The 26,884-nt window shown below is 46.1% G+C and overlaps 1 pseudogene across 1 annotated transcript; it reads left to right on the forward strand.

Annotated features, from left to right (window-relative positions):
• The first annotated feature begins 732 nt into the window (after nucleotides 1-732).
• Nucleotides 733-26,602, forward strand: LOC307107429 (CBY1-interacting BAR domain-containing protein 1-like; annotated as a pseudogene). The gene is made up of 2 exons: nucleotides 733-742; nucleotides 26,067-26,602. The product of its transcript is annotated as a CBY1-interacting BAR domain-containing protein 1-like (transcript).
• The last annotated feature ends 282 nt before the right edge of the window (nucleotides 26,603-26,884 follow it).

Consider the following 26,884-nt stretch of genomic DNA (forward strand, 5'->3'; position numbering starts at 1 on the left):
CACCCCAGAACAAGGGAGGCCTCCTGGAGACAGACAATGCCTGAGTGTGTTCAAGGACATTCATATCTACAGTCACCTCCATGCTGTGCCCCTTTCCACCAAACACACCCCCCTCTGTGTGTCATCCTCTCTCTAAAAATAGTGTGTGTGGCTTCCAGCTGCTCTCCTGTCCTCACCTCAGAAGATGAGAAGACCCATGGAGCTGTCATGGGGGAGGGCGGCAGGAGAGAGGGTGCCTAGAGGTGAGCAGGTGGGCAATGGGGGAACCCCCTTTTCAACAGAGCTGTTTGTTTCATTCTTAAGAAAGGGCAGGGTCACCTGGCAATCTGACCTCACACTGGGAGTGGAAGCAGCCCTTTCCCCTCCCCAGATGCACACACACTTTCCTGTCACTGAGGCAGAAGAAATGTAAGAAGCTGTGTCCACATTGAAGCGGGTTTGCCCAGTCCATGGAGACTTCAACGTGCAGGTCTAATTCTCCAAATGCTGGCTCAGCTCCCTCCACATGTCACAGCCTGCCCACAATGATGGCAAACTCCAATCTCCTTCAGCTTTTCATTTAAGGGAGAAAAGGAAAGGCGAAAGCTGCCCACAGCCCGACCAGCCTTGCCCAGGCTCAGAGACACATGTGCTCTGTGGAGATGGGGCGGTGGTCCTGGGCTGCGTTCTTCAGGGGCAGTCAGGAGCTCCGGGCTGGGTCCACCATCAGCCGGTGGCTCAGCACAAGCCAGGATGACTCCCGGTGAGTCACCACCTTCGAAAGTTCAAAGAGGACGAATCCACCAGAATTCCCACAGCACGAACAGAGTCGCTGTGACAGCTGCTCAGTGAGCACTGGGAACGCAGTGCCCTGGGTCTGGGGCCCTGACCGGGGGTGGGCATGGCATGTCCATGTCACTTCCTTGGATCCCTCAATGACCTACCTCAGTGTAGTGGTTGAGTAGTGTGTCTCCCCACTCCCCTACATTTATGTCCACCTGAGACCTCAGAATGTGACCTTTTTTGAACTAGGGTCTTTGCAGATATGATTAAGATAAAAATAGAAATAAGATAATTCTGGATTGGGGGTGCTAAGTCAAACAACAGTGTCCTTATAAGAGACAGAGAAGGACACACAGAGGGGAAGGCCATGTGAAGACAGAGGCGAGACTAGAGAGATGAGACCTCAGGCCAGAGAATGCCAGGGAAGTGCAGGGTTCTACCTCAGATTCTCCAGAAGGAATCAACATTGCCCACACCTTAATTCTGGACTTCTGACCTCCAGGCCTATGAGAGAATAAGTTTCTATTGCTTCAAGCCACACAGGTAGCGGTGACCTGGTGGAGGCCACAGGACACTAAAATACTCGAGAGCAAAAGAACATTACTCCATATTTTTCTGTGGTGCAAGATATGCCCTTTGGCGACAGGTGATAGTCAGTCAAGTTAGAAGAAACAGTCTAATATAGTTGTATTATCCTCCTCATCATCGTTACCATCATTATCTCCATTATCACCATCACCATCATCATCATCATCTCATCAATTGCATTACCATCATCATCATCATCACCATCACCAGCATTACCACCATCACCATCACCATCATCATCATCACTAGCATTACCACCATCACCTTCATCACCACCATCACCAACATTACCACCACCATCATCATCAACATTACCAGCATTACTACCATCACCATCACCATCACCACCACCACCACCACCACCATCACCAGCATCACTAGCAGCAGCATCACCACTGTCACCATCATCATCACAGGTATCATGTAGCAAGCACGTATTACATGCTGTGTGCTAGGCACTATATATTCCTTCAACAATACTACAAGGTAGCTTTAATTGCTTCAATTTTTCAGACTAGGAAACTAAGACCTGAGAGATGAAATTACTTGTGCTAGATTTCTGAGCTCAGATAGCCAAATTTGCCAGATAGCACCCCCAATCCAGAATGACCTTATTCCTATTGGTATCTGTATTGGTATCTGGCTAATTCCTTACCTGGCTGATCCCACACAAGGGTGCCCACTTCACAGCATTCTTGTGGTGGGGTGAATGAAATGATGAATATAAAGCACTTGGTCGTCAATAAATGATGCATGTGTTGTTGTCATGCTTTTTCCCTGTCAGCTGCCAGAGGAGGAAGAGATGTCCTCTTTGTCTCCATCCCCAGCCACACTATTATCCCCCTGTCCACTGCTGGAAATCTCATAGTGCAGGAACCACTATGTAAAGCCCCACTATGAAACCAGATCAGTTCCAATTCTCTAGCTCATCCATAAATATCCCAGTGCCGGCAGTGCACCGTGGATACTTGCCATTCCTGTTGCAGGGGAGCAGAGCCCCCATCGCCCTGTGGCTCATGGCCATGTGGGTCTCCTCACATGGACTAATAGACTTTAATTAGCTTGGATGCTAAACTACTCCTGATTGTAACTGACACCAGGCTGATCCTGAACCCCACTGGCTCCTTTTCTAGGACTGGCTTCTCTCAATAAACTTCGGTTCCATTCATAAAAATAAAAATATCCCAGTTTCCCCTGAGGCCCTCCAAAATAAATCCAAGCAAGTCCCATACCTATAAAAAACTATTAAGAACTTTCAGAAACTAACATTAAATCAGAAACAGAGCACTGAAACCAAGCGTAGGGCCTTTTTGTGCATGGGTCCCTGAGTGACGGTCCAGGTCACACACCCATAAAACCGGCCTGGCCCAAGGACTCTGCTGACCTTCATGGTTATCCACCCAGGCCCTTTGCTGTTGCTCCTGTATTTAGGTAACACCTGCTTTCTCCCTGTGACCCCCACCCCCGGCTGGAGGTCTGTGCTGACGAGAGCCCCGACGCTAGCTGAAAACAAACCACCTGGCATGGTTGAGAGCTAGGTCTCTGGCCCGGAGTCAGGCTGTGGGAGCTGGCATAAGGGCAGAGCCATTGATGAGACCATAAACCCTCAGCAGGCCCGCCACACACCCCATTGAAAAATGTAAGTCAACACAGATCAGCCCTCTCTACACAGGCTTTCAAGCTGCAGCCTGCCCAATCCTGTACTTGATTTGGTCTGATTAACCTGATCCGACACACAGAGAGGAACAGTAGGCAAACCCCAACCCAAACCTGCCCCTCATGGGGCCACAGTAAACCTTCTATGAAAGCTATATGAACAGGTAGCCAATATTGGTTCTGCAGTTTTACATAAACAAGGAGCATGGCTGTTAGGCAAGCAAATAGAAAGGCAGGGGTTTAGGCTCCCAATCAAAGCTCCCAGCCTTGGAAGACAGCAACAGAGAGTCAGGGAGGGGACCATCTGTACTACTATTAATAAGCTGCAATTTACTGAGTTCCTTCTATTTATCCAGGCTTTGGGCTAAAGCAGGAGCAGGCAAACTTTCTCTGTAAAGGGCCAAATGGTATGTTAGGCTTTGTGAGTCATGTGGTCTCTGTTGGAACTGCTCAATTCTGCCATTGTATAGACAGTCTGCAGCCTACAGACAATATGTAAATTAGTGGGTGTGACTGCACCCCATAGCGCTTGATTGAGAAAAGCGGGTAGCGGGTGGATTTGTCTCAAGGGCCACAGTTTGCCAAGCCCTGGACTAAGTGATTTAGATACAACCTGTCATTTAATCACCTGCCCAGTGTGTGCTCTCACCACCTCCTTACCTCACTAACACCTACCCCTGTCTGCTCCAACAAGTCTACTTGTTCACTGCTGTAACCCAGTATCTAGAAACATAGATACTCAATAGGATTGGTTAAATTAAGTATTTCATTCCCACTTGCAGATTTAAAAAACAGGTTTAGAGAGAGGAAGTAACTTATCTTAGGTCACAAAGCTAGATAGCAACCTGGTTCTTCAGAGATTTTGCTCAGGGAATTTGTTTTGTACAGGGATTGGAAACGTAAATGTTTACAGAAGCCAAACAGGTCACGGGAATGAATGATGGGGGAAGTAATGGGGAGTGGTGAAGACTGTAACAAACTAGAGCATTACATTCTGTCTAAAGAGGTCTCTGTTCTTCAGCTCCAGCCAACTGTGGCCATGCGTGAGTCCAGGGCCAGCATGGCCAGACCTTCTGGTTTTCCTGGAGAAGCCATTGATCCATGCTTTCATGTGAAATATTCCAATTCTTAAATGTTGGCAAGCATTTGCTTTTCTTTTTTCCTAAACTCTGCTGGCCAAAGAAAGCATGCCATCACTTTGTGGCCTCTGGCTTAAAACTATTAAATACTTGAAAAGTTTTGTCCCTGAACCGTTCTTCAGTGGACCAGTTGGTCAAGCTGCACAACCAGCCTTTGGATCACTGAATGTGCAGAATTAGAAACTGGCAACAAGATCAAGCCATTTGTTCTAGAACATTCTCCCTAATCTCTTAACATGTAAAGAAATCAGGACCAACTCATGTTCTGGGCATGGACACAAGTTTTCTCTTTTCATTTTTAGCATTCTCCTAAGAAGGCAGATAGGGCCCCTGAGAATGTGGAAACCCCTCAATTTCACTGTCTTGAAGATCAGGGCCCACCCTACCTGGGCTAACACAAGAAGATACTGGACACTACCTATTTCTCCAAGTGAGAATACCTTCTCCTGGGTGGTGGACATAATGGTTTATTTCTGCCTAATGCTCCTCCTTACTCTGGTGACTCCCTCTTACCTTTGGGGAGCTGCCCCTCTCCCATGTGATTCTGATTGGGCTGTCAATCACACACATCCCCATTACCATCTTTAAAGTGAGACCGTAATCCAGGCCTGGCCAACCACACTCCTCCACCTCCCTGGCCATTCTGATTGGCCAATGCACATGCACAGGATCCAGGCTGGACCACGCAGATCCCTGCCCTGGGATTTATAGGCAGACCCTGAGAAATCCAAGCTCTCTAGTGCCTCTATGCTTGCCAGGGGCAAGGTTGCTTTGTGTGTAAGTCTGCCTCTGTCAATGTCCATGACCCTCCCCACACTTTGCACAGGTGCATAAAGAAAGTCTGTCTGCAGAAGAACATCAGGAGACAGAGAGAAGAGCCAGACAAAAAGATAGTTCTTGAACCCATGAATTCATCTTTGTGCTCCCCAATTCTGTGAGCCAAACATTGTCTTTCTGTACCTTTAACTAGTTTTGATTGGGGCTTTCTCCCAGAAACCAAAAACCTCTGCCTCCTAATACTGGTGTGAGCACCACCTACAGTATTTTTCTGTGTATAAGATGCCCCCACTTTTCCAACCCAAAATTAAGAAATCAATATTTTAAACATTTTGCTGGGGGTTTTTTTCTCTTAAGGCCTTCTTCTTTTTTGGCATCTTAAGGAGTTGCTCTTCCTGTTTTCTCCACTGTCTGATCTTACACTCAGTGGGAGGAGGTCCAAATTGTCTCTCTGTAGCTCTAGGTCCATGCTCTTTTGCATAACTGATTACATTCTGTTTGCATTTTGCAGAGTAAAACAATCGCTTACCGGTATTTATCTTTTTATTTTGTGACATCTTTATGGATTCAGAATGCTCCCTGTTGCATCTGCACACTCTCCACCTGCACCTCCAACTCCAATTATGGCATCAGCTGACATCAGTAACAATAAGGCTTGTGATTAGAGGAAGCCTGTTTGACAAGGTATGACAAGGTATGCAACACCGCAGCTCCCTCCTCAGCTGACTTTCATGTATAAGATGCCCCTCAATTTTCAGTCTAATGATTTTAAGAAAAAATAGTGTCTTATAGACGGAAAAATACAGTAACTCTAGCCACTCTCTAAGGGAGTTCAAGATCGGGAGTTCCCTCCACCCAGAGATCAGTCTCACAGAAGGAATGAAAGAGAGATGAGCTGCCTGGGTCCCATTCATGGTTTTAATACAGTACTTCATAACGTGTCCACCAAAACACTCCTAACTGCAGAGAAAAAGGCAAACAAGTTAGCTGTCTGCAGAACATCAGGAGACAGAGAGAAGAGCCAGACAAAAAGATAGTTCTTGAACCCATGAATTCATCTTTGTGCTCCCCAATTCTGTGAGCCAAATATTGTCTATCTGAGGATCTGATGATTTGGCTGAAGCAGGCTTGACTTTTTTTTTTTTAAGTCCTGTACTTTAACTTAGAAATCTATGAAGAAGCTTGCCATTCTATTCCATGATATACTGCTACTTATCTTAATTTTTTGAAAAGGACTTCTAATCAGCTTAGAAAAACATGCCAGGTTTAAGCTGTGGCTACATGTCCCCCTGCACATCACAGCTTGCTCCAGACATGACCCCTGGGGAAGCAGGCTAAAAGTTCTACTGGCTTCCCAGCCAAGAAGCAATGCCAGAGGGGACCCTAAGGTTTGTTCTCTAAAGCAACTCCGTTCTGGCCTACACTCACATGCCTTGCTTAGCATCCCACAGGTCCCTGGCGCACCCTTCTATGGAGGCAGTCTGGTGAGCATTATTCTTTGAGGAAAGGTCTCACCGTGCCAACCTAAGTTAGTATCCTAGGGATGCCAGCAGGATGGCTGCTCATCTGGCCTAGCTGCTAATCCCGCTCTGCCCTCCAACAGCCTGTGTGCCCCGACTTGAGGAGAATATGTACCTCGTCTCCCCTTCCCTCAAGTGTATGAACACAAAATTCCACCCAAATGGCATTCCTATAGGTGTCACCTATGCGCATTGGTACTATTCCACAAACCCTGCCTGAGTACCTCCTATGCAGAAAGCGCTGGAGATGCCAAGGAACTGAACACGCTGGGTCTCCAATGAGATCCCAGGCTCCTGGGCCAGCAGCAGCCCTGCTGGGAGATGCCTGATGGACACAGGCTGGGTTTAGCGCTGGGAGCCCACAGGGAACCAAGGAGCCCTGCATCCCATTTGCTGAGCATTGCATGTTTTGGAGACACGAGATTTGGACATGAATGGCACCTACTTGGAGGCAAGGGAGAAGGGTTCCCATTCTAGACTCACCAAAGTGATCAGCACACAGAGGGACACAGGATCCTCCATCTGCGCAGAAACACAGGAATGATTCACCGTCTTCCATGTCACTTACTCAACAAAGCTGGAGAAATTTATTAAGTACCTACTATGTGCCCAACACTGTTGCAGACACCGGGAATATAAAGGAGAATAGGGCCAAGGCCCTGCACTCAGGAAAAATACTTTTTAGCACCAAATACTACATACTGCCCACATTAATCTAACCCTCATGTAGTGCTCACCCTGCATCTGGCTCAGTTCTAAGTTCTTGTTCATCTTATCTTCATAAACACCATGCTTTATGATCATCTCCATTTTATAGTTGAGAAAAATCAGGCTCAGCGAAGTCAAGTAACTTGCCTGAGGTCACAGAGCTGGTAAGTAAGTGGCAGAACCAGGTAATTGAATTTAGAATGTGTAGCTCTAGCATCTTCCACTCATTAATACTACTACTACACTAGTTTTATTATTAATATCAATAATTTAAAGTTCATGAACTGCTGTCGAGTCCCAGGCACTATCCTAATCGCCTTATGTATATTCAAACATGCACTGACCATCTGCTATTCACACAATCCTTTGAGAAAGGTTTATTATTTCCATTTCTTATTCAAGTAAACTGAGGCTTTCAAAGGATAGGGACTTGCCCAAATTCTCAGCGCTGGTAAGAGGCAAGAGGAAGACTGAAGCCCAAGTCTTCAAGACCCACACACTTGGCTGTTTAAATATGCGCTCCACTGCCTCCCCAGGATAGCATTCTGATGATCTGGAATGTTTAAACAGACCCGATGAATATTTAAACAAACCATCCATACTAAATTTTGGGTTGTTGCCCCTCAATTACTGCCTCTCTCTGCTCTTCCATCCCGGAAACGGATATTTTATTTGCTTGCCTGGAGGGCCACTAAAATGAAGATCAACACAGCTCAGAGAGCAAATATCAATTTTCACTTTTGGAAAACAACCTGACATTGCCTCCAGGATAAGGCGGTGCCTTTTGCTCTCAACTGGAAAGAGGAAAAGAAAGGAAAAAGAAAGCACTTTATAAGTGACTACTCATGCTTTCTCAGCAAAGCGTGCTCTCCTTCCCTCCGGCGCTGAGCCCAGAAGCTGGGCGCTGCGTCCCTCCAGGGCTGTTTGCCTCACAGGTTGTTAAGCCTGAGGGTGAAGGCAGCTGCTAAACAAGCTCTCGAGTGCCCATGGGGAGGGAGGGCGGGGGACACACCTTCCTCACCAGCCACTTTCTAACCCCATGGAGGTCAGGGTGACACCCACAGCCCCACCTCTGCAAGCCCTAATGACCAATGACCATGTTCCTTAACCACGAGTGGGCTCCCTGGGTCACAAGGTGGGAGACCACTGAGGCATAGAATCAGATGACATCATAGCTGGCAGTGGGGAAAACTTCCATGGGGCCTAGAGACATTCTGGCATGACAGATCACACAGGTCTTTCTTCCGGGAGCGCCTTGCCTCCCACCCGCCCGCCCCTTTCCCTGGCTAGCTCCTGTCCATTCTTTAGATCTTAGCACCTTGCTCTCTGCCTGTGGCCCTCTTTCCCCGGAGTCTCCATAGCTGGTTCCTTCCCATCATTCAGGGCTCCACTTAAGAGGGGCTTCCACAGAGAGGGCCCCCTGATCGCACCGGGAGTAGTCCTCTCTGCCCTTACCCTGCTTTGTTTTTCGCACTTATCCCTGGGTAAAGTGATCTTGACTCTCAGGTCTGCCTCTTCTCACCAAGTCAGCCTGAGAAGGGACTCTCATTCCTCTCCAAGTCCAGGGAACTTGCCCCCTGGAAAGGTCCATTGTACTCTACTTCCCATTTCATCTAAAAACCCCAAGAAAAATAAAATAAAATAAACCCAAGAAGGTAAACCCGAGGCTCACTGAAGTCAATTCACTTTGTGGAAGAATCCAGGGAGTAAAAAATAAAAAAGAATAATTCCACTTCTCCAGCTAGCTTGAAAAGTCCTATGTGGGCCATGACAAAACCCAGCAGACCAGAAACCAGGAGGCTCTGTCTGCCTCAGGCCCCAACTCACCCCCCGAACCCTCAACTCTGCAAACCTTCTCAAACCTCAGATCTGAAGAGAGGCAGTGAAGGGCAGTGGTCAGGAGCTTTGGAGAAAGAGACACAGGCCTGAGGGCCAGCTCCACAGCCAGCACACAGCGTGCCTGCAGGCAAGCCACCTACCCCGGGGCCGCAGCTTCCTCTTGTCAGAGGAGGCCGTTGGAAGGTTGATAGATGATAGACAACACACTGAGCCCAGTGCCCAGCACATAGCAGGTGCTCAATAAACCGCAGTAGGGACAACAGTGATTAAAATCTCTGCCTCAGAAGCCTTAGGGATCCTGTCCCTGAAGACCTTCTCTGCCTCCACCCTGCCTTTGGCTCTGCCTTCAAGAGAAACTTAATTCTAATGTGTCTGGTTGCCGCCTGTAAATTGCTCCAGGTCTAGTTTGTTAAGAGCTACAATTTGTACAATTTGCTACTGGAGTTGGGAATTGGGCTTTTATTTTTATGAGTTTTTGCCCTTTCTTTTTTTCCTTCTTTTTTTTGTGTTTTTTTTTTTTTGTTTGTTTGTTTGTTTTGTTTTGTTTTAAGTACTTTTATTTTCTTAGGGGAAAGAATTCATGTTTTGCCAGGGAGCAAATAAAAAACCCGTCTGACCTCCAAACTGTAGCAGTTAGGGTTGTCCCCGAGCCCAGGAGAAAGGTGTGGGCTGGAGCGTGGTGTGACACTGGGTTGGAGATGCAGGCTGCAGGGGCAGAGGACACAGGTCAAGTCACAGGTGCCCGAGACCCCCTCAGGTTCTTCACTCCTAAGGACCCCTCTGGCCCACATGGGGAGGTGGGCACAGCCTGTCATTCTGCTGGGGACTCTATAGGCTGGCAGGTCCTCAGTGTGGCTTCCTAACTGCAGCAGCCTCCACCCGCCTAAGCCAATCAAGACACTCACTATCTTCCACCGTGATTGGTTGAGGTAACTCAGACCTGAGCCAATCAGCACCTGGCATTCCCCTGGCCACAGGCATTGGGCAGGGGCAGTGCAATCAGCATGGAGCTCAGGGATTTCATTCCAAGGTTGGAGAGATTTCTTTCTCCCTCTCTCCCCTTCTTTCTGAAGATCACAGACTTGGTAAGAATAAAGAAGGTAGGATTCAGACCCAAGTCCATATAGCTCCAAAGCCCGTATAAACTACACTGCCTATCACACCACTGTCACAATTACACTTGGCACAGACATGCTTTGGGACCCAGAAAAGAAAGACACCCCCAAAATGATAGCAGTGATTGTATTAACTTGGTAGGATAATGGGTGATTGGTGTGGGTCTGTTTTTCTATATAGTTTCAAAGAAATAGTCCAGTCACCAAAAAACACAGTTGAAAGTAACTGGAAACTTCACAAACCACTCTTGAAAATACTCAAGGGAGGGGACAGTGTCTGGGCGATAATAATACTATCTCTGTGCCTCTCAATATTGTTCTCTCTTGATATTTTCCTGGATCTATTAGGAAGAAGCCATCTTTCCCTTGAGGTTGTGGAAAAAAAGCTCTATGAGCCACTGAGGCCATCTCATATTCTAGAAAGCAGAAAATGTAAAAGAGTGAGAGAGAAAGAGCATTCAGGAGTGAGGAGCCAGAGCCAGGAAGGCTGAGAGAGAAAGCTGGTGACATCACTTAAGCCCAGAGACTAGACGTGACTAAAGGCAGACATACCTCTTGGACTTCCTTATTTACGTGACCCAAGAAGCTACCATTTTTGAGCGGGGTTTTAGTTAAGAATCAAGAAAAGTAGAATAGCCCAATGGACAATAGCAGGATTTTCCTTAGCCAGCTGTGATATGGAAACATGAATTTGCATGTCAATATGTTATTGTTTTCCTAGCCATATGTAAAATATGATTTAACCAGTTTTATAACAAAAACACCTTTTTTTAAAGATAGAAACTCTTCCACCCTAGCCGGTTTGGCTCAGTGGATAGAGCGTCAGCCTGCAGACTGAAGGGTCCCAGGTTTGATTCCGGTCAAAGGCACATGCCTGGGTAGCGGGCTCAATCCCCAATAGGGGGCATGCAGGAAGCAGCCAATCAATGACACTCTCTCTCATCATTGATGTTTCTTTCTCTCTCTCTCCCTCTCCCTTCCTCTTTGAAATCAATAAAGAAAATATTTATTTATTTTTTAAAAAGAAACTCTTCCTTTTTTGGAGCAACTGGCTTTGAGAGCTCTTTCCTGAAAGCCTGAGGCCTGCAGTGTTCAGAAACCATCTCTGTTGCAGGTCCTGTCCCCAAGCTCCACATCTCAGTTTCGCCAGTTTCTCCGCCTACAACAAAGGTCCTGATCCCTAAGAGATGGTGCAACTGGAGGCTTGGGAAGCCTCCTGAATCCAAATTAATTATAGCGTGGAGCAAGCCACAGATGAAAGCAGCTCGTAGACCTCTTCAACGACCCTAATAAAGAATTTCCCCTTCAATTACAGGATAATTTTCTTCTCACGGCATCTGCAGCCATCACCAAGCAGTTTCCTGGGCCGCTTTCCATGTGGCTGGACCAGTCTTTCTGGAATCCCTGCTTTTTTTTTTTTTTTTTTTTTCTATAAGAGATTCAAAGGAAGGCAGTGGGAATGACGAAAAGAAAGACAGGCGATGGGCACATTTTAGCAATGGCTATTTGATGGGATTTGAGAGGCTGCTGAAAACAGAAACAGCCGAGACGACGACGTGCAGCACTCCAGCTGATAGGCTTCCTGCAGGTCCTGGCGGAGAAGCATTTCCTTTGGCTCCATGCTGCTCCTCCCACCTCTCCTGTCATTCTAGATAACTCTGAGATCTTTCCCCACTCGTGGCCTGTTCTTCCCTGTGTCGAAAATGCTTTCCTCCTCCCTAACACACACAGCACCAGACTAACTCCTTCTCCTTCAGATTTCAACTAACAGTCCTTCCTCAGCCTTCCCAGGCCTGCCCAGAATATTTTAGGTTCCCCATCCTATATATCCACAGCACCCCATACTTCTTCACAGCACAGAGCATGATCATAATCAATTACATTTCACTAGTTATGTCTTATCTCTGTCCCCTGCCAGCCTTGAGCCCCATGAGGACAACGAGTGGCTGCATCTCCAGGGCTTGGCACATGGCAAATGGTTGGCAAATACTGGAAAAGGTAAATCTTTAAAAGAATGTATTAACTATCTAGTACAGGATAGCAAACTTTTTCTTAAAGGGCCAGAGAGTAAATAATTTAGATTTTAGTGGCTAAGAGGCAACATGGAGGCTGTTCTTTATGTAGGTTCTTGTTTAACTATTTTAAATGTAATCATTAAAAAATGTAAACCCTAGTCTTAGCTCATGGACTGTAAGAAAACAAGCAGCTGGCCAGATCTGGCCTGTGGGGTGCAGTTCGCTGACTCTTGATTCAGCATATGCCAGGCCCTCTGCTGGTTTGGGGATGTGGCAGAGACTACAATTTGCTCCTTAGTGTCCCCATTCTCCTCTTCTGCAGGAACAGAACCCCTGAACTTTAGGGGGGCTCATGGTCTCTTGGAATAAAGACTCCATTTCTCGGACAGAGAAACCAAAATGGCAGCATAGGTAAATACAGTACTTGCATCCTCCCAAAACACATCAAAATCACAATTAAAATACAGAATAACCATTATTCAGAACCGTCTGAAATGTGGCTAAATGGAAGCCCTACAACTAGAGAATTAAAGAAGAAACCACATTGAGACTAGTAAGAGGGGCAGAGGCATGAAACAGGCTGGTCCAACACCCATGTATGGCATGTTTTTAATAAGGAGGGATATCTTGGCTGAGGAGGCCTCTCCCGAGAACCCATCAGCCCAGGGTTCCAGTGCCGGGAAGAGAACTCCCTGTAACTTCAGGCTGTAAAAACCAGCAGGGATTGTGGCTGAGTGATACAAGGGCTGCTAGAGTCCCAGGCAGGTCCTCTTAAAGGGCCGGTGCATGGACTTACTCAGATTTGATCCCTCTGAGCTCCAGCGCTGGGGCAGCAGCTTTAAAGGACCCAGAGACATACAGGTAGGAACTAAATGGTCTGGAATCTGAGGAAGAACTGGGAGCAGCTTTCTCCCAGACAAAAGTGCTGGCAGAGGTCATTGTTCCTCTACTGAGACACCCCCACACACACATACACACACACAGAGCTGACTGGCAGGCGCTATCTGAGTCTCCATCAACCTGGCTCACACTGTGACTCCCTGAGACCCTGCCCCATCCAATTTGCAGCTCCACCCAAACTGTTTGCAGCAGCTTTTCCATATGAATGGCCTGTCCTGGCTCAGGCTTCAGACTTTCCTAAAATCTCTCAAACAAGTAGCCGCTGAACTCAGTATGCCCCATACCTCTCCATAGGTGGCCCTAGGCCCTTCACTAGTAGCAGCTTGCCAAGGTTCACAGCTTGGCCTCTTCTGGCCACCTCTAAGCCCAACAAAAGTAGCAGCCATCTGCAGATTGCTCTGTTGCTCCTGACAGGTGGCCCCAGGCAAGGCACAGGCAGTGGCTGACTTTGCACCTCCCAGGAGGCCCCAGAGCCAGTGCACCCAGGGGACAGCTTCAGACCACACCACAAGCCACACATTCAAAGGGCGAACTCAGTGAGCACCAAAGCCCCACTGAAGCAAGTCCTGCTCCACAGGAGTGTCTCCTGCACAGCAACTTTTCCACTGTAGTAGCAGCTGGTCCTCACAGCCAATTGGCCTGGGGGTCAATTCCTCCCAGGGATGCCAACAGCAATCAAAGCTGAACTACAACAAGATAGTGGACACAACCCCCACACGGGCACACCTAGAGTGCCCAGCTCACGTGACTGGGGAGTATGAGCCACGGGATCCTACAGGACACCTATTACACAAGGCCACTCTACCAATTCCAGGAGACATAGCAGTTCTATCTAACACATAGAAACAAATACAGGGAAGCAGCCAAAATGTGGAGACAAAAAAATAAACAAACATGTCACAAATGAAAGGACAGGAGAAATCTCCAGAAAAATAACTAAATGAAATGGAAGCAAGCAAAATACTAGATACAGAGTTCAAAACAATGGCTACAAGGATGCTCAAAGATCTTAATGAGAGCTTCAAGGAACTTAGTGAGAATGTCAAAGAACTTGGTGATAATTTCAAGGAACTTAGTGAGAACATCAAAGACATAAGAAAGGACCAATCAGAAATGAAGGATACACTAACTGAAATGAAGAATCATTTACAGGGAATCAACAGTAGAGGACAACAAGAATAAAATCAGAGATTTGGAATAGAAGGAAGCAAAAAACACTCCATCAGAAGAGCAAAAAGAAAAAAGAATCCAAAAATATGAAGATAGTATAATGAGCCTCTGGTACAATTTCAAGCAAACCAACATTTCAATCATGGAGGTGCCAGAAGGAGAAGAGAGAGAGCAAGAAATTGAAATTTAATTATCTAAAGAAATAATGACAGAAAGCATCACCTACCAGGTGAAAGAAATAGACGTACAAGTCCAGGAAGCGCAGAGTCCCAAACAAGAGGAACCCAAAGAGGACCACACCAAGACACATCATAATTAAAATGCCAAGGGTTAAATACAAAGACAGACTCTTAAAAGCAGCAAGAGAAAAGCAGTTAGTTACCTACAAGGGAACACCCATACAACTATCAAATGATTTCTCAATAGAAACTTTGCAGGCCAAAAGGGAGTAGCAAAAAATATTCAAAGTGATGAAAAGCAAGGACCTACAATCAAGATTACTCTACTCAGCAAAGCTATCATTTAGAATTAAAGGTCAGATAAAGAGCTTCACAGACAAGAAAAAGCTACAGGAGTTCATCACCACCAAACCAGTATTACATGAAATGTTGAAGGGTCAAAGAAGAAAAGGAGAAAGAAAAAGGAGGAGGAGAAGGAGGAAGAAGAGAAAGAGAAGGAGGAGGAGGAAGAGGAGGGGAGGGGTGGAGGAAGAAGAGATAAAAAATATCTATATATAAAAGCCAAATGACCAGAACAACCGGAACAACCGATCAACCAGTCACTATGACACGCACTGACCACCAGGGGGCAGACGCTCAATGCAGGAGCTTCCCCCTGGTGGTCAGTGAGCTCCCACAGCCAACCTCCCGGGGTCCCTCCCTGCCCCCTGGCCGACCGGCCTCCTGATAGGCCTCTTTCGCTGGCCAGGCTGAGCAACCCTACCCATGCATGAATTCATGCACTGGGCCTCTAGTTAACAATAAAATTGCGAAAAATACATATCTATCAACAATTGAATCTAAAAATCAAAATAAACAAACAAGGAGTCTAATGAACAAAATAAACTGATAAAATAGAACCAGAGGCATGGAAACATGGATTAGACTGATGAATCTCAGAGGGGGGGGGGGGGGGGGGATGGGAGGTGGGAAGAGATTAACCAAAGAATTTATATGCATATATGCGTTACCCATGGACACAGACAATAGGGTTGTTAAGGTTTGGGGCAGGGCGGGGCAGGATCCGGGTGGAGGAGGGCAATGGGGGGAAAAAAGAGGGACATGTGTAATATTCTCAACAATAAAGATTTTAAAAATTAAAAAAAAAATAAGACTCCATTTCTCAAACTTCCTTGCAGCTAGGAATGACCACATGAATACGTTTAGCAAATGAGATGCAAATGGAGGCATAGTGTGAAAGCTTCTGAGAACCTTCCTCAAAAGGTAGCTAAAACATAGCCCCACCCCAATTTTTTCTTTGTCCCTTTCTCCTTCCTGGGGGTTGGAATGTGGATGTGATGGCTGGAGCTTCAGAAGCCATCTTGATCCATGAGTTATCCTTGGAAATGGGAGCCTTGTGTAGTGAGGCAAAAATATAGAAAGGCTGACTCCATGGAGTGGAGTGCTGGCCACATCAGATCTAGATCCCCTTTCTGCTCACCTTTTAAGCTTGAGAGAGAAATGAACTCTATTGCTCAAATCTCTAAGAGCTGTGGGCTTGACATTCTTAGCAGCTCATTCTAGTCCTTATAATATGGGAGAGAGGGAAGAAGAATACCAAAGTAAGAAACATTCCCTTCTCCATTCATAGCCTAATTAAGAGAAGACAAATAGGCACCTACCTCTACACAAGTGGCCAGATCTACCATTATCAACTGCCTAGAACAAATGACCAGGTTAGCTCCCAGGAAATCAGGGAGGCTTCACGGAGATAAAAGTCAGGCAGGAAATTCCCTGTGTGTCAGATAGTTTAATGCAAATGTCATAAACCAGGGGCTCATGAGCCAGTTTGACCTGAAGATTTGCTAAGGGGGAGAAGGGGAAAGTTAGGCCATATAATGTTTTCCCCAAGTTTTTATTTTGAAAACTGCCAAAAAATTAAAAATACAAAAAATATAATGAACAATGAACATTCATATACTCTCACTTAGACTCACCACTTGATACAATTCTCTCACATTGCTCTCTCCCTATAGACATACAGCTGAGATATGTGTATGTCTCCTAGGGACATTCTCTTACATAACCACAACTCAGTTTTCATACTTAGTTTAACATAATATACATAAAACATGCATATCAGCATGACAGTAGCATATTATTATACCATTAACATACCAACATAATGGTACACGTACTCTTACTAATATACAGTCTACATCCCCATGTCCCCAGCTGTCCCAATAATGTCCTTTGTTGTCCTCTGCCTTGCATTTAGCTATCATATCTCTTTAGTCCCCTTTGATCTATGACTATTGTGCTGTCATTTTTGCTTTTTAGTCTTTTATGACATGGACATTTTTGAAGAGTCCAGGTTAGTTTTTAGTAAGAAAGTCTCTTTTGATTCGTGTTTTTCAAAGTGTGAATTGGCATCACGCTTTAAAAGTCTGACAGTTATCCTAAAATCTGAAGGTTTGCTACCTGTGAGAAGCCCAGAGTGCCTGGCTGGATCAGAGGGGTGACCCCATGAGACAGAGCATGGGCTTTCCTGGGAAGCCCAGCTGCCCCTGCAGCCACTTTTCTTCCCCAGCTCCTCTGTGCCCATGTCCGGTATTTGCAAACCCTCTATAAAGGAATGGGGTTTGGTTTGTGAACACGTGTGGAGACCTGGAGGTCTGCGAGGTCCCTGTCCTCCTATGGGAGGGCTTCCTGACCTCAAGGAGGCTGGAGAGTCAGCTGGAGGAGCTACACCAGGTCCAGCCACAAAGTTTGCAGGGCCCCATGCAAAGGGAAAGTGTGGGGTTCCTGCTTCACGAGCTGTCAGGAACCTCTAGCACGCCAGTCACTGGGGATGCATGAGTCTCCCTGCAACTGGCTTCATCACTGGGCCACCAGAGTCCTGACTCCTCCTCTGCCTCCAGAGGGGCATGTCAATGAGTCACTTGAATTAGACTTTTGAATAATTAACCTTTTGCTTAAGTTCACTGACATTATATGTGAATAAATGTTATGTTAGAACTCTGCATTGAGTATGTCAAGGTGTTATTTTCAAATTTTTATTTCATGTGTGGGGGCACACATGCTATGCCATACACATGCATCTTCCAAGTAGGAAGGGAGGTTATTTCCTTCTCTAAGATCTCTCTCCATTGTCCCACCTGTTTACAATAAGTGTGCATTCCTTCTGAAATTGTTAGACATTTTTAGTAAAATAAAATGTTACTTAATCTACACTAATAAAAAAAACATGCAAATTAACCATCACCCTGCTACGCCAAGCCACACCCACCAGCCAATGAGGAGCAAATTAACTATACAAATTAACCCAACCAAGATGGCGGCCGGCCACGGAGCTGGAGCAAACAGGAGGCTTGGGTTACCCCGGCAATAGAGGAAGCCAAGCTACCTGGCCGGCCCTGGCCTCCTCTCAAGGCTACAAAGTTTCAATTATAGAAGATAAATAAAACTTAGATACTTGCTTCCAGAGGGCCCTGACCTCCACTCAAGGAGGTGCTGAAAAAAAGAAAAAGAAAAAAAGGAGGGGCTGGGACCTTGGGTCACCGGGGGGTGATCAGGCCAGGATGGGACGGCAAGGGCCGTTGGGGGTAAGCAGACCAGCAAGGGGGCCAGTTGGGGGTGAGCAGGCCATCAGTGGGGGTCAGTTGGAGGTGATCAGGACAACGGTGGGGGCAGTTTGGAATGAGCAGGCCAGCAGGGGAGCAGTTGGGGGTGAGCAGGCCAGTGGGGAGGGAAGGTGAGGGCAAGCAGGGGGGGCAGTTGGGGGCAAGCAGGCCAGCAGGGGGGGGCAGTTGGGGGCGAGCAGGCCGGCAGGCAGAGTGGTTAGGGGCAATCAGGCAGGCAGGCAGGCAGGCAGGTGAGTGGCTAGAACCAGCAGTCCCGGATTGTGAGAGGGATGTCCGATTGCCGGTTTAGGCCCGATCCCTGTAAACCAGCAGTAGGACAACCTTCGAGGGGTCCCAGATTGGAGAGGGTGCAGGCCGGGCTGAGGAACACCGCCCCCCCCATGCACGAATTTCGTGCACTAGGCCTCTAGTATAACAATAAAATAGTATGTATATGACCATTTGTATTAAAAGTTAAATTCATATTTAATATTTGTGTATGTGTGTGTGTACTTTGTGTGTGTCTGCTTAGAAAGACCTCCGTAGCCTGGCCGGCCTGGCTCAGTGGTTGAACATCAACCTATCAACCAGGAGGTCACAGTTTGATTCCAGGTCAGGGCACATGCCCAGGTTGCAGGCTCGATCCCCAGTAGGGGGCATGCAGGAGGCAGCTGATCAATGATTCTCTCTCATCGTTCATGTTTCTAACTCTCTCTCTCTCCCTTTATCTCTGAAATCAATAAAAATATATTTTAAAAAGAAAAACCTCTGTAATTATGTACATTTCAATGGGAACAGACACCTAGATAGTTATTTCTTCTTCATGTTCTCCTATATTGTCTGATACAGTTTTGGGTTTAGTTTTGGTTTTGTTTACAATAGGCATGCATTTTAGTTATAACTTAGTTATATGGGGGACACTTGGCAATGCCTGGAGACAGCTTTGGTTGCCCCGACTTGGCACCTCATGGGCAGAGGCCAGGGATGATGTTAAACATCCTACAGCGCAGGGGACACTCCATAGCAAGGAGTCTCTGGATCAAGGAGTCAACGGGCTGAGGCTGAGAGACTCCAGTTACAATCAGAAAACAATAATGAAGCTGTTTCCATTTTGAAGTCCCACAGCTGCTCTTCACTGGGCAAATTTTGCCCCCACTAGCTCATCTCACCTTTGCAATACTATGAGCTAAAAGCCACCCTCTTTTTACAGATGAAGAAACTGAGGCACAGCAAATTATATGCTTTGTCCCAAGCCGGCTACCGTGCCCCCACCCCATCCTGACCCTTAGGAAGTCTGCCCGGCTAAGGGGCCCTGTAGAATTTCTGCAGACCCAGCCTAGAGGCACCGCCAGCCCCTCACAGGACTCTCTGGTGTCCTAGCTTGCTTGTAAAGAACAAGACTTTGAAGTTGACTTTCAGGTGAAGCATTAACCCCACCCACCCCCATTCACAAATATTCCCCCAGCTCCATCCCTACATCCTCCAGGGCCAGGGAAGCCGCCAGTGGCCACCTCTGACTTGTTTAGGGCTTAAGTCTCTTAAAGATAAAAAGTATCTGTTGCCTCAGTTCTTGTGAAATTTATTAATGATATTTTCTTTTCTTCTTCACTCTATTGTTCTTCAAAACCAGGACTAACTTATTGGCATCAAAATTTAAACACGGAGAAGTCCTGCCTCCCAAGAAATCCAGTTCTACGCCTCCCCTCAGCCCCTACCCCAGCTCTCCCTCTCAACTTGTCTTGTAAAACACAATTGTGGGTTTTAGCAAGGAATTCTGCAGGTTGGATTTCTTCGCATTGACAGCCCCACCCCAGCCTATCTAGGACAAGCTACACAGAGTTCCCCTACAGACATGACAGTTCTCCTGAGGGGCAGGGTGAACCCGAGTTTCTCTGTGCATCGCCTTTTCAGGGCAACTGCTGGCCCCAAGGGCCTGCTTTGCACAAAGCCCACCTGACTGGCAGCAGTAAACAGTGGCCTGGGGAGTTTTAGGAACAATAAAGGAGGGAAGACAGGATGAGACTCGAGTGTCTCTGAGCTCAATGTGGAAATAATCATTTCTAAGAAAAACAAATTAAAAATTAAAGGAGCTTCCTGCTGCATGATTTAAGATCTGGTTTGACTGGAATTACATCAAAAGGCATAAAATATAAACATTTCACAAAGTGTCTCTCCCGTCTCCATCCCACCCACCCTCACTACACACACACACACACACACACACACACACACACACACACACACAGCCATAGATGGATTGTCAACAACACTGAAAGAGAACTTCAAAGTCACGTGGCCAAGCCCCTCATTGAAGTAATAGGGGAACAGTCCAGGGTGGGGTGGTCACAGGTGGGCAAGGGACTTGCCCCCGAAGGTACAGCTGGTTATGGCAGGGACTGACACAGGAGCCCAGTGCTTGGAACGTGGTTGGCACTTTGTCATCACCAACTCCTTCCCTCCTCCGACAGCCCCAGGAAACAGATACCTCGCCCTGTGACACGCATGAGGAAAGTGAGGCACAAAGAGGCCAAACAGCCAAGTGAAGACACACACGGGAACTGGGAACCCTGCTCTTTCTTGCTATGCTCACTGAGGGGGACAGAACAATGGCTCCCAAGGATGTCCATGTCCTAAAGCCCCAAAATCTGTATGTCACCAAACATAGCAAAAGGGACTCCACAGCTATGATTAAGTTAAGGGTCTTGAGCTGTAGATTATCCTGGATTATCCAGGCGGACTCCATGTAACCACAAGGGTCCTTATCAGAGAAAGGGAAGCAGGAGGGTCGGGGCAGAGAGAGAGATTTGAAAATGCTACAGTGCTGGCTTTGAAGAAAGAATAAAGGGCCCCAAGGCAAGAAATGCAGAAATATGCTGGAAAGAGACTGGCCCCCAGAACCTCCAGATACATCTTATCCCCATTACAGAGATGAGAAAATCAAGGCACAAAGACGTTAAAAGGGCAAGTGAATGGGAAAGAGCACAGCAGGCCCTAATCACCTGGAGCTGCCTCCTATACACTCCCCACTAGGGATCCCGCCCGAAACCAGGGCCTGTGCCCTGACTGGGAATCAATCCGCAACCTCCTGGTTCATAGGTCCACGCGCAAACACTGAGTCACGCTGGCAGGGCAATGAAGAACACTCTTGAACTTTGCTCCTCAGAGCATGACCCACCTACCTATTGCATTGCAACACCTGGGAGCCGGTCGGCAATACAGGTTCCAGGATGCCGCCCAGACCTACAGAACCAGACCCATGATTTCCACAAGGTTCCCCAATTGGAATACCATGGGCGTCTTGCTGATTCTCAGGATCTTTGCGGCCTCCAAACCTGAATAGTTTCAGTTGGTGGGTGGAGTCAGGACATATTCAAATCACAAAAGGGCATCTTTAAAACTATCTGCCAGGAAGGTTTTGTAAGTGCATGGTTGTCCCTGCTTCCATCAGCATGCTAGTTATAACCTGACTCTTTATCTGTTTTTACAGCTATCCCTGGGCCAACAGAATCCCACCCCACCTCTACACCCCAAAATTCCCACTCAAAACTTCTGTCCATTTCAAACACACTTTCCCCTCCCAGAGTGCAGGTGGGGATCAAAGAAAAGGCTGCCTTGGTCAGGGATTTACCCAAAAAACACAATCCCGGGTATGCTCAGAGCTAAAACTACACAGAGGCGAAAAACTCAACAACCAAAATGGCCATCAATAGGAATTCAGTGAAAACGTGTTAAAATTCCATGAGCAAGTGTGATGCAGCCACTATGCATGACACTGAGGATTATATATAGAAATGCCCATGTGCTGGTAGGTTAACAAGCAGCAGAGCAAGTATAGCTCCATTTTTAAAAAATTTATTTTAGCCGAAACCGGTTTGGCTCAGTGGACAGAGCGTCGGCCTGCGGACTGAAAGGTCCCAGGTTCGATTCCGGTCAAGGGCATGTACCTTGGTTGCAGGCACATCCCCAGTAGGGGTTGTGCAAGAGGCAGCTGATCGATGTTTCTCTATCATCGATGTTTCTAACTCTCTATCCCTCTCTCTTCCTCTCTGTGAAAAATCAATAAAATATATTTTAAAAATTTTTATTTTAATTTTTGTTATTTCTCACCCGAGGATATTTTTCCATTGGTTTTTAGGGAGAATGGGAGAGGGAAAGACAGAGAGAAATATCAATGTGAGAGAAACACATCGAATGGTTGCCTCCTACAAGCCCCCGACCAGGGCCTGGGCTGGGGAGGAGCCTACAACCAAGGTGCATGCCCTTGGCCAGAACCAGGAACCCTTGGTTCTGCAGGCCGACGTTCTATCCACTGAGCCAAACTGGCTAGGGCAAGTATGGCTCCATTTTTGTAAAACAAGTGTATAAGTGTAATTTAAAGTGTTGAGCTAATAATGGCTTCCTTTTGACTGCACCCTTATTACAATAAGTAATTCATATATACATATATATTTAATCTCAATACATTGCTATCATTATTATCTCCACAGATCAGGAAGCAGGCTTTGCAATAGCAACTATTTTGCCCAAAGTCACCAAAACAGATGAGCACTTCTATTTGTGTGTTACCTAAAAAGTAAAAAATAAATTTGGGCTTCCTAATATTTTAAGTTTTAAAACTGCCACATGAAATCGTAGGTGTTTGGCTGTTGTGACCTACAAAAATGGCAACTGCATATGGTTTGACCTTATACATGTATGTAATTTATGAATAATTTATAACTTACAAGTAAGTGATACAATTATAAGTGAAAATATCATGGATTGTTAAATTGTGCACATATACTGGGGCAAATGGTCAAAAACACTGCTCGGTGGAGTGCACTCTAAAGCAAGTTCAGCTCAGTGTGCTGGGTCTCTGGGAGGGCGGGGTGGGGGGTGGAAGTTCCTCTGACTAGCTCTATTTCTGAGTCATTAAGATCCAAAATGTTAGGTAAGGAGTTGGAATGGCCTGAAGAGTTAACAGGGGTATTTGGGAGACCTCAGCTTTGTAAATCCATTCCCATGGATCTGCTAAAGGATGCCCATCATCACAGTAGTAACAGCTGCAGCCTTCGTAGGGCCAGCCATGAAGCAGGAGCTGTGCTGAGCGTGTGTTCTTGGAATCGCCCGTGACCATACCTTGTATGTGCCCTGTGCTATAAATGAGAACTAAGGGTGAGGGCCCCAGGGTGACAAGGTGGGGCCTGACTGTTGCACACACTGCTGGCCGTCCCCTCTTCCAGACCGCGTGCAAAGGAGACTCGTCCATTCTGAACCCATGATGCGGCTCAGCCCAGATGCTCTGCCACCGGCACAGCCATTTCCAGGGAGCTCAGGCCATTTGGGCCCAAAATACTGAGACTCTGACAAGCCCAGTCCCAAATAAAATCCTCGTCGAGCTTACATGAACCCAGGTTCCAAAAAACTCCTGTAAAAAATCCTACCTCTGCACCGCAAGTTACCCTTCGGATGTCCATTGACAGAGGTGGGAAGGTCTCTGCAGGAAAGTTCATCACAAAATCCTCGGTAGTAACAAATGGAAGAAAACCACCAAACACAGTTGAATAAATTATGATTCCAACATGCAAGTTTTTAAATGATGAGCTAGAACTTACTGTTCTTGTTTGGGCCTTGCAGACAATACACCACTGAGCCCTGACCATGCTGGTCTGAACCACACTGTTCTGAACCACGCTGGCCCACTCACATGCGAGGCCCTTTGTATCCTCCAGTTTCACATCCACAGATTTAGTCAACCCAGGAGGGTCGAAAACAGTATTTTCCCATTCCCAGCTGCAAATTCGCAACTGAAAATGCTGTTTTCTTCTACCAGCGGGTGTAAAGTCAAAAGTTATATGCGGATTTTTTTTAATCCTCAACCAAGGATATGTTTATTGATTTTAGAGAGAGAAGGGAAGAAAGAGAAACATCAATCGGCTGCCTTTCCATAAGCACTCCAAGTGCCACAACTGGGGATCGAACCCACAACCTAGGTATATGCCCTGACTGGAATCAAACCCACAACCTTTTGGTATATGGGACAATGCTCCAACCAACTGAGCCACACTCAACAGAGCTATATGCAGGTTTTTGACTGCTCGGCCATCTGTGCCCCTAACCCTGGCGTTGTTCATGTCAATTGTCCTACAAAGTATGGGGAGCTGGCCAGGGGTAGACCTGAGGGCAGGAAGTGCAGAACATCACAGTCTAGGATTGAAGGTATGACCTTGGGGGCCAGAATGCCTGGGTTTGAATTCCAGCTTGGCTGCTCTCTGGACCTTCGGCAACTTGCTTAAACTCTCTGCCCCTCAATTTCTTTATCTGTAAAATGTCATGTGTGAAGGGCTTAGAGTCTGCATGAGGCGTGTCATGAGGGCTATAGAGGTGTTAGATGGTATTATTATAAAGCAAGAGCTCCTCTGTGTTTTTATATATTATCATCCTGTGAACTGCTTTCCCAATCTTTTTTTAGGAATTTAGTAACAGCTTCAATAGGAAAGCTACCGTACACATTGTGCTGATGCTTTATACACAGGCCGTAGGATGGGTGTGGAAAAGCAAGGCCTGGAGAGCAGTGTGGCTCTGACCTGGCCCCACACTTCCTGGCTGTGTGTCCCTGCGCAGGTCCGTCTTCTCCGGGAGCTGCAGCTTCCTCATGTAAAATGTTGATAATCATGGTGCCAGTAGCTCCCACACCACATTGGCCACACCAACCTCTCTTAGCACAGTGCCTGGTGCCTGATGGTCTAAAAAATTTGAAATGTCATCACTGCATCATACATTATACAAAACTTTGCCATGTCAATATCCTTCTAATGGTCAATCCTATCCTTCTAATGGTCTTTTTCGTCATCTATAGAAGCACTTTTTCTTGAGATCTTTGGAATCCTGGTTCTGCCATTTAAAAGCTGTGTGACCTTGGAATAGTTACTAAACTCCCTGAGGCTCAGTGCGCCTATGTGTAAAATGGGAATATGATGGTTACCTACCTAGGATGGTTGGAAGGACTAAGTGGTGTTGAGTACAATGCATGGAACATAATGCGTGTTCAATAAATGGAGAGCACTATTACTATTGCTAATCTTTATGAACACCATGTAGTGGACCCATTATAATGGGTCCCATTTATAGAACCTGAGAAAGCTGAGATCACAGGTTAAATAACTGCCTTAGATCACACGGGTAACAAGCAGGGAATGTCTTATTAACTTGTACTGTTTCCTGTGTGTTTGTCATGTTATCCCATCTGCTGTCCTGTGAACTCTGGTGTTGGTACCTGGTGGCTATGAAGTAGCTCAATTCAACAGAGCTCAGGATGGATGCAACGCCTTCTAAGCCTGACAAGCCCGAGTTTGAATCCTGGCTGTGCCAAGCTGAAAACTCCCACTGGAATGTAAGTTCCATGCAGGCCTGGACTTTGCCTGTCTTCTTCCTAGTTCTCTCCCCAGAAATCACCTGGTCTCCCCAAGAATCACCGTGTTTGGATTCTAAATCAATACATACAAAAGAACTGGAGGTGAGCTCTCAGGCTCCAGCAGCGACTCCTGCCCCAGTGCATGCCCAAGCCTATCAGAGCCCTGTTGTTGGGTCCCAGGGGCGCAGGAGGCAAATGTTGAGGTGCAGCTTGGAAAGCTGGGATGCTCAAACCAGACACCTGCAAAATGCTGTCACAAATGTGGAGAAGCGTTTTGGAGAGCTGTGCCAAGTATTTGCTACTAATGTGCAGAAACTCCCAGAGTGCAAAACAAAGCAGACCTCCTGGTGAAGTAAACGTGTATTACTCTACAGAGACCCCAAACTTAAAGCAGAGCCTGAAAAGCTTTGCTGATGAGTTTGCCAAACTTCAGGATTACCAACAAGCAGCAGTTGAAAGACCTGAAGCCAAAGTAGTTTAACCATTGAAAGCTATGGCCCTGGTAGGGTCACTCAGTTGGTTAGAGTGTCGTCTCCATACACCAAGGTTGTGGGTCAGGGCATATGCAAGAATCACACAATGAATGCATAAATAAATGGAACAACAAATCGATGTTTCTCTCTCCCCTCCCTCCCTCTCTTCCTCTCTGTCTTTCTAAAATCAATAAACTTTAAAAATATATATATAAATATTTTTTAAAAAGCTTATGGAACCATTATAAAAATGAAGGGAGATGAACTCAAAGCAACATTAACAGCCAGGAATCAAGAAACCAAATAGTTAACTCAGAAAGAACATGTCAGCGAAACCCATCTGACTGCCCTGTTATTTCACAGGCAGAAACCAAACTACAGAGAGCTAGCTACCTGGGGTGCTACCCGAACAACTCATCATCTGGAGGAAACTACTGATAATTTTGAAAAGCAGAAAATAAAGAAAATAAAGGCCCTATTTTCAGAATGTATCACTACTGAAATGTTATTTCATGGTAAACCTTTAAAGGCCTACACTGCTGCCTACCAACATATACAAAAGCTTGATTGAAGAAGACTAAGAGGTTTTCTGAAATCTCTGTGTCCACCAGATAAGTCATCTCATTTAGATATTGCAGGAACGAATTCAAAGTGGCCTCTTCAGAGATCACTGTTAGCTAAGTGTCTATCTGGAACAGGACAAGTACTCACCTGTCAACTTAGAATCAACAAGCAGAAGGTGATGATGAAAAGGATGAGGACTTAGATGTAAGAGAAGAAGAAATTAATTTATGAAGATTCACATTTCCACTTTTACCTTAAATGACTTGGAATTCAGAATGACTAAATTGTAAAACTTGATACTGACTTGATACAATAAACCTCACAATGAAACCCTACTGGAAATGGAAAATAATTAAAGGGACTTTATGCTAACAAAAATGAAGGCTTTAAAAAACATTAAACACCAATCATTTCAACATCCTGTCTAGCAGTATGTGATCTTTTTGTATAGGTTCCATTATTTTAAAAAAAAAGACTATATTTT

The sequence above is a fragment of the Cnephaeus nilssonii genome (genome assembly GCF_951640355.1).
Source record: "Cnephaeus nilssonii genome assembly, chromosome: 11".
Lineage (NCBI taxonomy): Eukaryota > Metazoa > Chordata > Mammalia > Chiroptera > Vespertilionidae > Cnephaeus > Cnephaeus nilssonii.